The 17770-nt window shown below is 45.1% G+C and overlaps 1 long non-coding RNA gene across 4 annotated transcripts in view; it reads left to right on the forward strand.

Annotated features, from left to right (window-relative positions):
* Positions 1–1777: 1777 nt before the first annotated feature.
* The window catches only part of LOC108383571 (uncharacterized), a 99797-nt gene continuing 83804 nt past the window's right edge, over positions 1778–17770 (forward strand). For all 4 annotated transcript variants that reach the window (XR_005058212.2, XR_001849803.3, XR_001849805.3 and 1 more), the window contains exon 1: positions 1778–1855. This is a non-coding gene — a long non-coding RNA (uncharacterized lncRNA). The remainder of the gene's footprint in view (positions 1856–17770) is intronic.

Genomic DNA, 17770 nt, shown 5'->3' on the forward strand with positions numbered 1-17770 from the left:
GACTGTGGTTGTACCAGGGGGGTTGTGGAGGGCAACCAGAATGTGGTGGAATCCTACGTGCACAGTGTTTCTTCTTCCTGGGATTCTCCAAAGCTTTAGTGATGATGAAATTCTAGGGGCAAGAGGCATTTCCAAGAGGCTAGCTCCTGGTCCATGGTATCCCATGTGACGCAGGTGTGGGCGGTCAAAGAGGTGTGAATTGCTCACCTGGCAGCAATCTGCAGGGGTCACGGAGAGGCTTCGGTCCCCACGGAGGCACGGAGTCTGGTTTCTGGCTAGTTCAAACACCTCCCCCTTTTTTATTAGCAAGGTGATTGGTGGGGCTTAGACGGCATCTGGGATAAGTTTCTTATTCTGTCTGATATGTTCTTGGGAACAGAGCCCTGAAATCCTTCTTTTGGTGTCTCTAATTCAAAGTTCGCACCACCACTGGTGATTTAAACTGAGATACTCAGAAGGAGGTGGCGACCTCTTTGCAGGGGAGTGGGTGCCACTCCAGTTTGTTTCTCTTAATTGATATGACATAATGTGATTTTTCTTTCATTTTTACCTTTGACCATCTCATGGACCATGGAAGGCAGAGTTTGATAAGCTTGTAGGCAGATAAAGAAGCTGGGGTTCAGAGAGGCCGAGTGACTTCCAAAAGATCACATAGCTAGAAAGTGGCAGTGCTGGGACTTGAACTCAGAGCTCCTGCTTCCAAGTCCAGTGCTGGATCCGTCTCCCATGCCACATACCTCCACACTCTCCACTAACTCAAGTCAGACTGAACTGGGAGAGTTCTGGAAAGATGGGGCGCAGAGCTTTCTATATTAACTCCTGATAGAAAGTCATGTATTTTGAGAGTATGAGCTGGTGCCAGGACTCTCTCCTTTTTCTGAAATTATCTTCATGAGGTATTTGGTCATACAGATAGCTGAGGAGTCACCAGAGTGGCTTCCCAAGCAATTCCATGATCCCAAAGCTTGGAACCATCAGAGGCCATCAATCACCTGGACCGCTAAACCAGACATGCTAGTTGCTCTGAAATTGGAATGATTCTTACATGGGTGTTCACCACCCGGAAGGCAACCATTGGTCTTGGTGGGGAGGAATCTACCATTTGTCGCCTTCACTGCTATCAGGCATTGATTCCTGTATCACATCCCACGAGGGAATATATGAGATTTCCTCCTTGTGGAAAATGAGGAAATGAGGCTCAGATTGAGCTACTTGCCCCAGTTAGTAATGGAGAGATGCGGAATACCAACCCGTGGTATTTCTTAATCTTAACACTGCGTCTTAGCCACTATGCCTCCAAGCAGACATTAGCTGATTAAATGGGGTTGAACAGCGAGCAACACAGGAGCCAGTGCGACTAAGTGCCCAGTGGCCGGTGCAGAGAGGGATGCTGCAGGCATCGAGAGAAGAGTGGTCTTTCACTGAGAAGCTGCTGCTGTGGGTCTGGCAGGTGGTCTCACTGCATCAAGCAAGCAGCTGCTCATGGGGAGGCCTTTCTGGGCACCCCCAGAAGGATGAGACCCCATGGGAAAACTGAGTCATGATGAACCATACCAGAAAGGCCACTCCATCACCAGCCCCTTCTGAGGTCATATTTCAAAGACTGGCTCAGGGCCACTGGCTGGGGTGCACGACTGTGAGATCATGGCTGAGCAATCTGACTCTAAAACATATAAGGACCAACTTGGGAGTGTTATCGCATTTCTGCCGCCCAGGCATGAAGTCAGCCGGACTGCACGTGACAGGGAGCGTTCCTCTTGTAATTAGCCTGCGTGTTTTCTTTCATGTTCTGCCTAAATTCAGTGTGCTGCGAGCGCTCCTCCTCCCTGGGAGCTAGCCTGCAGCAGCAGCGGAGGTGAGTCACGGCCATGAAATTTGGAAAGCTCGTGGGGGGGTGAGGTGGAGGGTGGTAGAGAAATATAAATTATTGTTATCATCTTTCAGGCGCACTTGAGTTTATTATTGTACTTTCACCAGCTGCATTGTGCCTTTGCTAACACTCAGCCAGAAGGGATGGTTTCAGCAGGGAAGGTTCTCTGCTGGGGCAGAGCCCTGGAAACCCCTTGATCTTCTGAGGGAGGATGGGGCAGGTTAAATTCCCTGTACTGCTGCTCACCAGCTGGAACCTGTGTGGATTTGTTCCGAGACACTTGGGTGTGAGCGGCGTCACATTTTCTTTATTTGTCTAAAGCACATAAATCTGACCTGGTGCTCCACCTGCCAGGGCTGGCAGGAACCTATTCTTTGTGGTGTCTTCTTTGGTGGGGGGTTGGTGAGGGGTTCTTTCTCTCTTCCTTAGGAACTTAAGGAAACCTTGGGAATTGGGTCATTCAGCAAGATTCAGGGACAAGTTTCCAGCGTTGGGGTCCACTACGGAGAAATCCTGGCTCATGGTCTGCAAGCACCATTTTGAAAGGAGCCTCCCATCTCCCTCCACCCCAAGCACGGTCAGGGGTCTCAGCAGAGGCTCCCAAGGCATGCGGCCTTGTATTTTCTCTAGTGGCACCCCCTCAGGCATCCCCCCATCCAGTGCTGCAGGTCTCCATCCTCATGGACTTTCAAACCGCTGTCCCTTTCCCAGTCTCAGAGAAGACATGGATTGTAACTCCTCCTGCCTCCCGACCCTTACAACTGTTCCCCTGTCGGGCCCTGCGGTTATCTCCTCTCTTCAAGTCTTTCTTTAAAACAAAACAAATGAACAAACCTGAAAAGCAGGAAACCAAACCAATTCAAGCAAGCAAACAAATTATAGGCATATCTTGGAGATATTTTGGCTTCGTTTCCAGACTACTGCAATAAAGTGAATATCACAAGAAAGCAAGTCAAATGAAATTTTTGGTTTCTCAGTGCCTATAAAAGTTATGTTTATACTATGCTGTGGTCTATTAAATGTGTAATAGCAGTATGTCCAAACAATGTACATACCTTAATTAAAAAACACTTTATTGCTAAAACATGCTAACCACCATCTGAGCTCTCAGGAAGTTGTGATCTTTAGGCTGGTGGAGAGTCTTGCTTCGATGTTGATGGCTGCTGACTGATCAGGGTGGTGGCTGCTGAAGGATGGGATGGATGTGAAAATTTCTTAAAATAAGACAGTGAAATTTGCCACATCGATTGACTCTTCCTTCCATGAAGACTTTCTCTGTAGCGTCTAATGCTGTTTGATAGCATTTTACCTCAGTGGAACTTCTTCAAAATTGGAATCAACCCTCAAACTGTTTCTGTGATCTTTGATGTTACTATTGTAATTGTTATCAACTAAATTCATGTGATATTCTAAATCCTTTGTTGTCATTTCAATGACCTTCATAGCATCTTCACCAGGATAGACTCTATCTCAAGACACCACTATCTTTGCTGGTGCATAAGAAGCAACTACTCATCTCTTCCAGTTTTATCATGAGACTGAAGCAACTCAGTCACATTTTCAGATTCCACTTGTAATTCTAGCTCTGTTTCTATCACATCTGCATTAACTTCCTCCACTCAAGTCTTGAACCCCTCAAAGTCTTCCATGAGGATTGGAATCAACTTCTTCACAACTCCTATTAATGTTGATATTTTGAACTTTTCCATGAATCACAAATGTTCTTAATGGCATCAAGAATGATGAGTGCTTTCCAGAAGGTTTTCAATTTTCTTTGCCCAGATCCATTAGAGGCATTACGACCTGTGGCAACCTTATGAAAATGTACTTCTTAAGTAATAAGACTTGAAAGTTGAAATGACTCCTTGATCCATGGGTTGCAGAACGAATGTTGCATTAGCAGGTATGAAAACATTAATACATTAGAATCTCATTAATCTCATCAGAGCTCTTGGATGATCAGGTGCTCTGTCAATGAGCAGGGCCATTTTGGAAAGGATTTTCTGAGCAGTAGAAAAATTACTGAAAGTATTCAGGAAACCATGTTGTAAACATGGTGTCCTGTCATCCACGCTTTGTTGTCCTGTTTATGGAGCCCAGGCAAAGTAGGTTTAGCCTAATTCTTAGGGGCCCTAGGATTTTCAGAATGGCCGGTGAATGTTAGCTTCAGCTTAAAGTCACCAGTTGCATTAGCCCCTAAGCAGAGACAGCCTGTCCTTTGAAACTATGAAGCTAAGCATTGACGTCTCTAGCTATGATAGTTCTAGATAGCATCTACTTTCAGTGTAAGGCTGTTTTTATATACATTGAAAATCTGTTGTTTAGTGCAATCACCTGCATGAATTCTTAGGTAGATCTTCTGGATAACTTCCTGCAGCTTCTCACTTGCTGCTTCATCCTGCACTTGTCTGTTGTGGAGATGGCTTCCCTCTTTAAACCTCGTGAACCAACCTCTGCTAGCTTCAAACTTTCCTTCTGCAGCTTCCTCACTTCTCTCAGCCTTCCCAGAATGGATGAGAGTTAGTGCCTTGCTCTGGTTAGGCTTTGGCTTAAGGGAATGCTGTGGCTGGTTTGATCTCTCTAGACCAATAAAACTTACTGCTCTGTATCAGCAATAAGGCTATTGCACTGTCTTATTATTTTTGTATTCCTTGGAGTAGCACTTTGAATTTCCTTCAAGAACTTTTCCTTTGCATTCACAACTTGGTTAACTATTTGGTGCAAGAAGCCTAGCTTTTGGCCTGTCTTGGCTTTTGACATGTCTTCCTCACTGAACTTAATCATTTCTAGCTTTTGATTTAAAGTGAGAGATGTGCAAATCTTCCGTGAACACTTAAGAGGCCACTGTAGGGTTGTTAATAGGCCTAATTTCAATATTGATGTATCTCAGGGAATCAAGGGGCCTGAGGAGAGGGAGAGAGATGGGGGAACAGCCAGTAAGAGGAGCGGTCAGAATACACACAACATGTATCAAATAATTAAGTCTGCCACCTTACATGGGGGAGGTTCATGGAGCTCCAAAACAATTACAATAGTAACATCAAAGATCACTGATCACAGATCACCATAACAAATGTAATAATAATGAAAAAGTTTAATATATTATGAGAATTACTGAGATGTGCCACAGAGAGACTAAATGAGCAAATGATGTTGGAAGACTGGAGCCAGTAGACTTCAGGGCAGGGTTGCCATAAGTCTTCAATTTGTAGAAAACGCAGTATCTACAAAATGCAATAAAACGAGGTATTTTTGTATGTTAGATTTTCTCCTTGGCTATTTGTTTGGAAAAGGAGAAAAATGGTCTTTGCATTCTTTGAGTCTACCAAGAACAAGATAGAGCTAGTTCTCCATGACTTTATCATCACTCCAGCTCTGTGACTTTGGACAAATTGCCTAAATTCTCTGAGGCTCGGTTTCTCTTTTAAAGGCGGGGCATATGGCTCTGTATAGCAGGATATTGTGAAGATTAAGTGACATGACCTATATCAGGCACTTAGTGTAGAGCCTGGCCTGGAGTCAGCAGTCAAAGCATGGCTATTGGTGGGAGACCATGCATTTTGTGAGGATGCCCATGGCCTCCCCATTCTTGAGGACAGGGCTGTCGTTTGTTTATCTTAGTGTCTTTAGCAACTGGGCCAGTACCTGGCACCCAGTAGATATCCAAAAATGTTTGGTTAACTGAATGGTTGTAAAAGAGAAGGATTTAGGAGGGGCTGAAAGAACCAAGCTTTCTTTTCCAACCCTAAATAATTGGCCTTCCTGTTATATGTCCACAGTATATACTCAGATGTATCTTGGGCATGTGAAATGTGTGACACAATGATGGTGAGACATAACCACACAAGGAGAATTGCCTGTTTGGTTTTCTTGCTCTGGTTATGAAAATTTAACTGTAATAGATAAGGAGACTATACTCATCTTGGGCATATGCCATTTTTAAGCAGGAGTGAGTTTCTCCCAGGTATCTTTGGCTTCAGTGGGGTTTACAAGTATCCTGGGTCATTGAAAAAAGTGGGAAAGACCACACATATCACCCACTTTCTGCCCTACTCATAAAGAAAAGATTCTCAAAATTGAACAGATATCAGAATTTTCTGGAAGACTCACTGAAATGCAGATCACTTCGCTCCCCCCGACCAGAGTTTCTGATTCGGGAGGCCTGATAATTAGCATTTCTAACAAGTTCCCAGGTGAAGCTGATCCTGGGCACCACACTTTGAGAACCACTTTAGATTAATAGTTCTTTTCCAGGGGTGGGAAGAAGGTTAGCATAAGCCTTAAAAAAAACAAAAAAACAAAAAACCTGGCTGTACTGGGTTGAATAGTAACTGCCCCCAAATTCACATCCATGCAGAGTCTGTCAATGTGACCTTATCTGGAAATAGGGTCCTTGCAGATGTCGTCAAGTTAAGACGAGGTCCTATGGAATTGGGGTGGGCCCTAAGTCCCTTATGACTGGTGTCCTTATAAGAAGTGGGAAACTTGGACACACAGACACACAGACACGGGAGAGAATGCCACATGAAGATGGAGACAGAGGTTGGAGTGATGCATGATGCACCTACCAGCTTAGGACCAATGACTGCCGCCAGCCACCAGATGCTAGGAGACACTCGTGGAACAGATCCTCCCTCAGGAGAACCAATCCTTCTGACACCTTGATTTTGGACTTACAACTGTGAGAGAATAAATCTATGTTTTTTTTTAAGATATCTCAGTTGTGATAATTTGTTACAGCAGCCCTAAGAAACAAATACACCCTCTAAAACTAAAAAAGAAGAAAAACCACCCAAATCCCCCCAAAACACTGATTTTAGCTTTCTCCCTTCATTGAGAAACTCCAGTGAGTTTTGGATGACCTGAAGGATTAGAGCTCCAGGTAAGACTGTGAAGGCTATTCTCACCTGGACAAATGGGTCCAGCTCACTCCCAGGCATGCTGCCCAAGGAGCCACATCCATTCATACTTCATACAAGGCAGCTCTCCCGGGAAGAAGGTGGAGATCAAAATTCCTAGGTTCCAATCCTAAGAGTCTAATTTTATAGTTTGGATATGTGTCTTGGAAATCAATATTTTAACAAACTTCCCGGGTAACTGATGGCCAAAGACTGCATTTAATGAAATACAGATTGAAGGGGTGATGTACGTAAAATTTTAAAGTAGGCAAACCACACCCTCGACTTTCTAAACCAGGACTTCTTAATTTTTCTGTGCCATTGATCCTTAGGCAATTGTTGAAACCTATAGAATAGAATATGGGTCCTAAATGCATGAAATTAAATATATAAGATTATTGAAGAAACCAATTATATTGAAATACAGCAGTAAGAACATTAAAAACTCAATGTTTTATATATAGTACTATTCTTTATTAACATATTGTAAGAATTGGCATGGGTCTAACAACTAATGTAATTTCAAAGTAGCAATGACTCTAAGTCATATTCTGAAAAGTTGTGACAACTGAAAAGTGATTTTTAAAAAATCTGGGGTTTCTATTCACGTACAGTCACAGGAACCGCTTATACTCTTGTGGTTTGTGGTCCACATTTATAATTATACACATTCCAGTTAGAATTAGTAGAAATAAAGATGAAAGGTTCCCCCAAGTTCATGGTCCCCTGAATTCTGTCCACAGATGCTTTGAAGGCCTATGGCTTTAAATTGAGCACCTCTGGGGTCTAGTTCCTCATCTTCTCCTCTCATTGCTGTGCCCCTTGTCACCCTGCAAGCCCACAGCAAACACAGATTCCCCTCCTCTCAGTCCGCATGAAAACCTGCCTTTAGAGGCTGTATAGTATCACGGGGTTTAGAGTCCGAAGATCCGCAAGTTCAAGGACCTCCCTCCCAATTTATTAGCTGTATGACTTTAATCCTCTGAGCCTTGGAACCTACATTTATAAAACTCATTCTGTAAAGCAATGGTGAGGATTAGAGTTGATGTAACATAGTAGGTGCCTAATACAGATCAAACATCATTTGTTACAGCTCTAAGTAACCAATGGAACAATTTTTTTCGTGTTTCCCCAGTTAAGAGTCATTTAAGTTTTAACAAAGATTCGCAGCCCTTCAGCCCTCTGTTGGGGAATGAAGACTGGACGGAAAGAATGAGAATTCTTCATATCAATCCACATTGCAGGTGGATGATATCATTCATTCAATAGTTTTTCAAGGAAATCGCTGACCCCTGCACCTATTGTGTGCATGGTCGGAGTCAGAGAGGCATTGGGAAAAGCCAGCTAGAATCTGGGTGGAGTTTCGGAGTTCAGGCCTCTGGGAGCTGGGAGAAGGGGCAAATCTCAGGCCCATGGGCCAGCAGGCTGAGTTGGGGAGTGCCTTCATCAGCTCAGGCTGCTCTGGAAAATACCATAGATGGGGTGCCTGAAACAATAACCCTCTGTTTCTCACAGTTCTGGAGGCTGGGACATCCAAGGTCAAGCTGCTGGCAAGATTAGGTATCTGGTGAGGACCTGCTATTACGTCCTCATATGGCTGAGAGAGAGGTCCTCTCTCTCATGTCTCTTCTTACAAGGGTGCTGATCTCACTTATGAAGCTACGCCCCCACGACCTAATCAGCAACCAAAGGCCCCACCTCCTAAGAACACCACATTGGGGGTTAGGCTTCAACATACGAGGTTTGGGGCAGACGCAAACAGGCAGTCCCACCGGGAAGAGCAGGGAGCGAATTAAAGATGCTGAAACCAACCAGCATATATCTCCTTCTCTTTGCTTCCTTCTGCCACGGTACTGGGGAGAAACCCAGCTTCTTAATGACTTCCCTTTCTTGGTTCAGGATTTATCACAAACAGGCTTCCTTTGTTTCTCCTGTAATCATGTCATTGAGTGGCCCAGAGATAAACGTCAAAAAGGCAGTCCTTAAGGCACCCTGGTGATGGGGAGAGTGGGGGAGCAGAGAGGGGTTGGCAGGCTCAGCAGGGGACCCAGTCATTCAGCCTTGGGAGGGGCGGGGTGAGCCATCCACGCTTGGGCTTGGTAGACAGTTTACAGCCAAGTGGTGGGCACAGGAGTGCTTCCGGGTCTCGGGAAAGTGGCTCCGCTGCTTTTCCCTGGCTCCTTCATCAAGCCTGGGCTTTTCCATTTTGCATTTGTTTTTCCTTGTGGGCTTTTCCTCTCATTACGAGTAAGTGCTGTGAATTCAAGCCTCAGGAAACCCTGGTATTTTAGGAGTGGAGCACTAGTGGTATCTGGGACTTGCGAATGGAATCCAGTGCCCTGGACTCCTAGAGGCGAGAGGCTTGAGGTTTTGGGAGGTGTGTGGGTGGGTGGGGGACAAGGAGGGGGAACGATGCCGATAGGACAACCGTTCAGGAATGGGGCTGGGTTTCTTGCCTCCCAAGCTGGGCTGCCAAGCACCGCACAACTCCACAGGGCTCTGCTCGCACGGGTACAGCATGAATGGGCCCTCCGGGGTGGAGCCGCACAGCAGCTGCCCCCTTCTTTACACCCCCTGTCTCTCTCAGCCTTCCTGTTTTTAAGTGGTTGGACTAAGCACCGATTTCCTTAAGAGCTAGGATTGGATCCAAGGAATATACTCCGGGGGGCTTCATCAAGAATTCTGCTGTGGAAACAGATGTCGGGGAGCCAGAGAGTTAGAATGTTTGCTGTAAGGCTGGAAGAGGGACTGTGCTCCAAACGGGGCCAGGGGCCATCCACCCTTGGGATTGGGTCGGGAACTGGGGCCACCCTGCTCTGTGCCTTGAGGATGTCTTTATTTATGTTCCCCTTTTCCTCAGCCCCCTACCCCTCTCTGTGCATTGCTCCTCCCAGTAGCACCCCAGCGTTAGGGTTACCTCGTGGCAGTGCCAGGTCCTGAAGATGAATAATGATGGGAATTTGGAGTAAGGCTTAGGTAGGTGAACCTCACCCTCACTGGTCTGTGCCTCTTGACTTCCCCATGGAGAGACTGAAATGCCCTTGGGACAAGTACTGGATGGAACAAAATATAGCTCTGGTCACATTCAGACATGTCCTCCACAGCCCCTCCCTCTTTACACTGCCCCCACCTGCCGCTATCACAGCTTTCTGGAGAGCCGGGCTGGGGTACAAGAATGAGCCCTGCAAGCCTAAGCAAGTGCCCTGCTGCCTCCCAGCCGGGCTGAGATAGATCTGTAAAAGGAGCTCACTTGCTTATCCATCAGGTGGCAGATATGGCGAAGCTGGAACAGAGCTGGTGAGATAAATGTGGCTCAGCCCAGTGTATAGGAAGGACAGGAGAACATGCCTGGCCTGGGTCCTGCCCTTGAACCTGCATGGTGGCCCTGCCCACAGGAAGTCATGGTCCAGGGAATGTCTTGTCTCCAGTATCACAAGCTGGGAGCTGACCTTGACTCCTTTCTCTCTTTCAGTCCCATACCCAATAATTTAGAAAGTCCTACCAGTTCTACCTTCAGACTATCTCTCAGATCCATTTGCTTCTCTCCACACCCTCTGCCACCCTGCTAGTCTAGGCCGTTATAACATCACTGCCAGTACAGCAACTGTATCTTTCTAGGTCTCCCCACATCCCCTCTGCCTCACCCATCACTGGTGGTCCACGTTGCTGCTAGGGAAATAGCTATCTGGTTAAGTAATTGCCCTATCAAAAATCTTCAGTGCCATCCTTTGCCCTTGGAAAATCCTTTTTAAATGTTTCTGACTATTCTGAGAATCCCTGTTTACACTTTTGATCTCACTTTTCACCTTGTCTATTTCAGACATAATGAACTGTTTTCCTTTTTCCCAAATGGGCCATGCTCTTTCTTGCTCTTTCTCATGCTGGACCCTCTGTCAGGAGCTTTTATCCCACCCCCTTTCCAACTAACTTCTAGGCAATTTTCATGGTCTTCTCTTAACTGCAGCTTTCTCCAGGAAGCCCTCCTTGCTTTCTCTTGGTTGGTGTTTCTACAGTCACCTATCACTTTCTGATTAAGTATTGTCATTGCCTGCACTTGAAATTCTGTCTGGCTACTAGAACAACTTCTGCCATCAACAGGCACCTGCTTGAATTCTGCTAGGCTGCTTAGCTTGGGGTCTCCCAGTCCACACCATGTGGATTCACATCATTTCTGTATAGGTTTGCCTAAAGCAAAAGAAATGGGACACTGGATATCATAATGGATGGTGTCTACAATAGCAATACTTTGTCTTAATACAGGGACAATCCATGAACTATTGGTTGTTTTATTGGCTCTTAATCAAGCCAAGGGTGAAATGAGATGTCAACTCTTCAAGTAATGACTCTATGGGGTAATGGGTTTGGGAATGCTTTTTAGGTTATGTCTGAAAATTCTTGAATAAAACATAATTTCACCTCCTTTCCTCTTTGTGATGGTGGAAACTCTGCAAAAGCCTTGATAAGCCAGGCTTTTAGCAGGAGCTATATTATCACATGATTCACTATGGAGCCTCCAGGGAGAGTCTGACATGATGTGCTGTTGATTAGGAGAGGATTTCCACACTCTAGACAGCAAGATGCTTCTTTTCTACAACCAGCAATTTTTGAGCATCTATACTGTGCCAGGCTCTGCTGGGTGGTGAGGAACAAGGTGACTCAGACCCATCCCTGCCCTTGAAAAATATCCTAAGCCCCTAAGTTCTAAAGAGTGGTATAAACAAAATGGTGGGCAGTGGGCGAAGGGAGCACAGATAGAAAACACATCAAATAAAGAGAAATAGGCAAGAATGGAAGAGGGGGCATTTACACCTGTAGAATGAAAGCACATAGTTGCTTTGGAAAGGGTCCCTCAGGTGGTGGGAATGTCAAAGGCCAACGTGGCACTGGGAAGTTTTAGGTTACCCCCGTAATGTCCATCAGCACTCCATGTTCTTTGTACAATCAGCTCCTCCTCAATGTTGTGTAAGGTGTTGTGTAAACACATCCTCAAGTCCCCCTACCTCCCAGCATCAGGTGTCTCCCCAGCTCCACGTGAGGCATTCTGCAGCAATCACTTCCTCCTTACAGTTCCTTGCTAATTCACAAGCTGCTCAGAGTTGGTCTTAGTGGGGAACTGAGGCACACTGGGCTTGTCAGAGACCTGGACACGTCAGAGACCTGGACACAGACAGATGTAGATGCCTGGGCTTGTGTGGACACTCATACACTTTTATAAGCAGGTGCACATATATTCCTGCATACCTTTAATGCCATATCATTGTCCAGTTTCTTACATCATCAGACAGGAGCGTCTGCAAGCGCTGCAGGGACTGAGCAGGCTTGTGGGTAAGACCCTTCCTTCTCCTAGATGCTTGGCAGGGTTTTGCAAAGCTGCCCTAACTAGGCCCTGGCCAGGGATAATGGGACAATGAGGATTTTAACATTATTTATGGCAGCTTGTTTCATATCGTAAGTGACTTTGGTATGCTGTTTCTGAGGGAAGAGCTTATGTGCTAAGTAGATAGGAAGATATATGGATGTGGAGAGGTGGATGGGTGTTTGGGGTGAGCAGGGCAGAGGAGCTGGAGAGAGGGGACAGGTGCTGATCTTGAGGCCATTGGCCATGGTATTGGGACATCTCTGACTAAATCAGTGGAGATGGAAATCCTAAATTCTCACTATTAACAAATTTGTCTCAGAAATAAGAAAATGATATTAATAATAATTGCTGCCATTTTTGACAGCTGGGCATCATCAGTATCTCCTCCTCCCTTTCTGATTCTGAACCAAGACACAGGCTGGAGCAGCTGGGACCAAATTGTTGCCTTAATGATTGAAGCAAGTTTTTTGAGCGAGAGCCTAAGTAGGCTGTTGACACTTCAACCCCAGACTGGACTTCAGAGCAACCAACCGAGGGCAGATCGGAGTCCGCAAAGCAGCACACTCCACTAGGAAGCAGAGGACAGGGAAGGGAGGTGAACCCCCTCCTGGGCAGCCTCGAGAGATTAGAACCACCCAGTCAAGAGACAGACAATGGGCTCTTGTTCATCAGCCAGGTAACTCACTGTTTCCCTGGAGAGTACGGCGAGGTGGACCAACAGGCCAGGCGTGGTCAGGGGAACTCCCCTCATCACAGTAAACACCTAAAGTGGGGAACACTTGTCTCCCAGAACATGTCCTCATGCTTTTGCATAGTCCCAGGCCAGTGTGGGCTGTGGCTCTCCCCTCAGGGCTGCCCCTCCCGGACCACGGCTCCTCTTGAGGCTCTCCTCGGGCTGCTGGTGGGCAGGATAATGTTTGCCCCTCAGAAGCTTCTGCAGTGAAGCACATTGTATGTTAAGTAACCCACTTCCATGGGCGTTCTGTTCAAGGCTAACAAGTGATTCTATTTCCTACTTCCTATCCCAAATAATATCTAGCTCTGTTGTCTGATATAGCTCCAAAGGGGTTCTTGCCCCGTGGAGAAACCAGAGTGTTGATGGGAGCCAGTTAGGACGGAGCCTCTAAGCTAGGGGAGGTTTGGTGCTGTGAGTGGCTTGCTGAAGGGGCACCAGCTGCTTCCAGGGAGGAGCGGCCGCTTTAGATTTGGGGCCCATGGACTCCTCCAGGCAGCAATCAGGATGTGAATGAGGGCAAAGCCTGCTGCACCCACTCCTCCTCCCTTAACCCTCAAACCCACTCTCTCTTCCTCACCCTTCCTCAATTAATAACCCGACCAGGACTTCCCAAGAAAAACAACCACGTCAGACATCACCCCGCCTCTCTGACAGCCCATCCCATCCCTGCAGACCCGTATCTCCTGGGCAGCCACTCCCACCTGTCACCCGGGTGTATAAAAGACTTCCTGTCATTGCACTGTCAGAGACAGTTGTTATCAACACTTTCTGGCAAGGGATCTTGACAATCACCTTGGAAAGGAAAACAGCACCGTGGGTTAGTGGAAAGAATGTGGCTTTTGGAGCCAGGCAGACCTGCACTCTACTCCCAACTCTACCACTCAATACCTGTGTGACCCTGGGCAACTCACTTACCCTCTTTGATTTTCAGTTTCCTTATGTGCAAAATCAACAATGTAGAAATGATGGTAGTGATCTCACACAAGTGTTTTGAGGTAAGCGATCCAATGCATGAAACAGGCCTGCAAGACACATGGTAGATAGGTTTTAATATTTTGGGAGGATCCCATTGAAGGTCAATTGAAGAGTTTGATGGGTCTGTTCCTCTGATAAAGAGCAGGACTTATTTGAAGACTCTGAAATTACAGAAATCGCTCAGCATTTGCTGTGCCTAAGGAAGTTCTTCTTGAACAGATGTCATTAAACTTTCTAATTAGCCTTTATTTTGCTCCAAGTTTGTGCCCATTTTCTTCTCAGTGGTAGCCTCTCATTAAGGTAATTTTGTAAATGTCCTCTCAGAGTACCCTCTCGGCCATTCCCTTTTCAGACTGGTCCTGGTTTGTAGTGGGTTGTTTGTATACTGAGGTTGCCTATACATGGCCATGGAATTTATAGTGTGGACAGAAATCCATAGGACATAGGAGCCTGACTGGCTCATGTCTTTGTGGCATTTGTTATGAATCTACCCTGTAGGTGGCTCAACGCTTCTTTGTTCCAGATTTTGGAAATTGGATGGAGCCCAAGCTGGACCAGTTGGCCTAGAAATCCAACTCTAAGGCCAAGGGTGTGAAAGAGAATGTCTCAGTATGTCATGTGGATGTTTCCCTAAGGGTATCACTCAGGATTATTGGAAGAAAGCAACTGATTTTAACAGAAAATGCATATATTGAAAAGATATTGAGCAGCTTCCAAAACTGCGGGAAGACTGGAGAATGATGTTTAGGAAATGTGTGTAATCCAGGGAGGTTGAGCCACAGATGAAATCCCTTGTCAGCATTGTCTCACTCTCTTGTCACTGCTGTCACCACTGGACCCTGAGTCTTCCAGCATTTCATCCTGATGCTACTGGATAAAAACCCTCAATTGTCTTTGTGTGGATGTATTTTTTGCCAGTATTCAAGGGCCAGAGTCAGAATGTGCCATTGACTGGTCCTAGGTCATGGGCCTGGGTGAGAAGTTCCTGTCGGCTGATCTTAGGTCACATTCCTGGCTCCAGGTACCAGAGAGTAAAGAGAGTCCTCTTTGGCTTTCCTTGTGGGATCACATAGTAGGGAATTTTTCTAAAAGTAGGAAGGTGTTTCAAAGATCAATGTCTAATAGGCTAGAGAACTAGGCAGCTTTAATTTATTATCACAACTTTTGGGCCAATAGGCAAAAGGTGTAACTGAAATGCCCTGATTACCCCAAAAGTTAAGAATACCAGAAAAAGTACCAACTTGGACTCAACTTCTCTGATCCTCAGTGTCTTCTTTTATGAAATGAGAATTAAAATGACTGTCTTAACATACTTCTCCCAAGGTTTTTGTGACGATCAAATATGATATAAATACATAAGCAAACTGTTAAATGCTATATCAAGGAAACAGATAGTAGGAATATTTCCCCCTTTTTGCACAGGAAAGAAGTGGAAGGAAACATAAAAGGGGGAGAAATGGAAGCCGATTCCTTGAATTCTTAGAATGATGATTATTCCATTAGAGATCATTGAGATATCAAAGCTGGAAGGCCTTAATGAAAACCACAACTGACCTTCCCAACAAGCTTGTGACCTATTACACTGAGTGGTTTTCAAACTGTAGATAAGGAAACTGAAGCTGAAAGAAGTTAATTTTCCCAGAGGCACCCAGCTAATTATTCAGGACTTGAGATTCAACCCAGTTGTATCACCTTGGATTCTTAATTGGAGACAACAGAACCCAACATTAGTTAGTTTAAATAAGGAGTTAATTGCATAAAAGATATAGAGTGACCCTGGAGAACCAAGCCTGGTACAGCATCCTAAATCCCACCACTGAATTAGTTCAGCAGCTTATGTTGCTAGCATCACCATTAATTTGCTCATGCTGGGACCTTTTCCTTTGCTGCCTCTGGGAGCTGAATGTAGGTGCCACTACAGATCTAAACAGATTTTTCCTGGTGTCATATTCCTTGCATCAAATAGTTTACAGAGGTTTCTGATAGTCTGAGCCCAGGTTCCCTGCCTGCAATTTAGCTGCAAGGGAGTTCAAGAAAAGGAGTATATGGCTTCTATAGTGAGAAGAAATTTCTTCCTCCCATCAAAATGTGTGGGGAAGTTTTCCAAGGAGCTGAGGGTATAGAACCTTTTCTTGATCTTTGCTGAAGTCCCAATGCCTAGAAAAGTTCTTAGCACATAGTCGATGTTATGGACTGAAAGTTTGAATCCTCCCCCCATTTCATATGTTGAAGCTCTAATCCCCAATGTGATGGCCTCTGGAGGTTGGACCTTTGGGAAGTAAGTATGTTTAGATGAGATCATGAGGGTGAAGCACCTGTGATGGGATCCCTGCTTGTGTAAGAAGAGACGCCAGGGCTCTCTCTCTCCACTATGTGAGGATATAGCAAGAAGGCAGATATCTGCAAACCAGGAAGTGGGCTCTTACTAGGAATCAGATCACCTGGCAGCTTGATCTTGGACATTCCAGCCCTCAGACCTGTGAGAAATTAATGTCTGTTGTTTAAGCCACCCAGTTTATAGTATTTTCTTATAACAGCCTGAACAGATTAAGGTAGTTGTTGTGTAATAGATAATTTATCAGCTGATTGGCCAAACCATTCTGTCTGATTTTGCATATACACTATACTCCATGCCCTGAGACACCACAGATGGGATCTAGTACACACTATGCAATTGCACATTAATGAAATTATCTAAGTCTCTATCTTGTATAAACTATCTCCTGTATGCACATTATTAATTTATTCCATCAAATGTGCTATTGTGGTTTATGACTATAAGCTCTGAGAGGAAAGGACCATATCTATTGTTTACCATGGTATTACCCATTTTTCATACAGTCAATCATCAAATAAATCATTAGTGAGTGACTTTAACAGGTTAGGTTGTCAGGACTTGGGATGGAAGGATCTGGTAGATAGGGAGAGAGGTGGTGTCAAGGATGGCTTCCAGGTTTTTGGCTTGAACACCTGGTTAGTGCCATTTACTTAGATAAGGAGTGTGGGAGGATGATAAGACTCTGGAAAGATCAGGAATTTAGTTTTGGACTTGCTGACTTTGTGTGCCTGTGAGATGTGAAAGTGGGGATGCTGAGCGGGCTCTGGATAAATGGGTCTGGAACTTAGCAGTAATGTCTGGAATGGAAATATAAATTTGGGAGTTGTCAGCATTTAGCTAGTAACTGATGATACAGGCATAGACATGAAAATATATGATATATACAACACAGAAACTATATAAGAATCCACAGATATTTAAACAAAATTATATGCATCTGTAATCATGCATATGATGGAATTAAGTTATTAGCAATATTCAGGAATGAAGAATGCATAATATTCTGAGATGTTGATTACAGATCAATGTTCAGTGGATACCAAAATGGCAGAAACTATACACTGGAGGTTGGAATAGTTTAATCCTGAGTTGGTCTGTCTGCAAGGGGAATAGTAAAACCCAGGTCAGTGGTATGTCCATGTCTCAGTGTGTCTAACACAGAATTTTAGATATCTCAAATGGATATTAGCCATGGTGTAGGCTTTCCTTCATGACAAGCCTAAGAACATTCTGAAGGAGGAGTACAGAGGAGGGTCAGTGAGAATGTCAAGCTGAGAGAGGGCTTGGGGGTCTGCAGAAGAGCTCTTTAGGGACTGAGTCTTAGAAATAGGAACTATGACCAAGGAGAACACCTCATATCCTTCCTCCTCTCTGTGAAAGGTATTTTCAAGGGGCAGGGTGATCAAGAGATTAACATGGACCCTTCCCAGGATCCTGGGCTTGGAATGAAGAGGGTACATATATTTTGAGGTCCTTGTACTCTATGTACAGTGATTATGGACTACCCACCCATCACTGTGATTAAGAGCATGAGTTATGCAAAGAAGACACACTTACAGCTAACAGGCACATGAAAAGATGCTCCACATCTCTA

Source organism: Manis javanica, chromosome 10 (assembly GCF_040802235.1).
Source record: "Manis javanica isolate MJ-LG chromosome 10, MJ_LKY, whole genome shotgun sequence".
In the NCBI taxonomy this organism is placed as follows: Eukaryota; Metazoa; Chordata; class Mammalia; order Pholidota; family Manidae; genus Manis; species Manis javanica.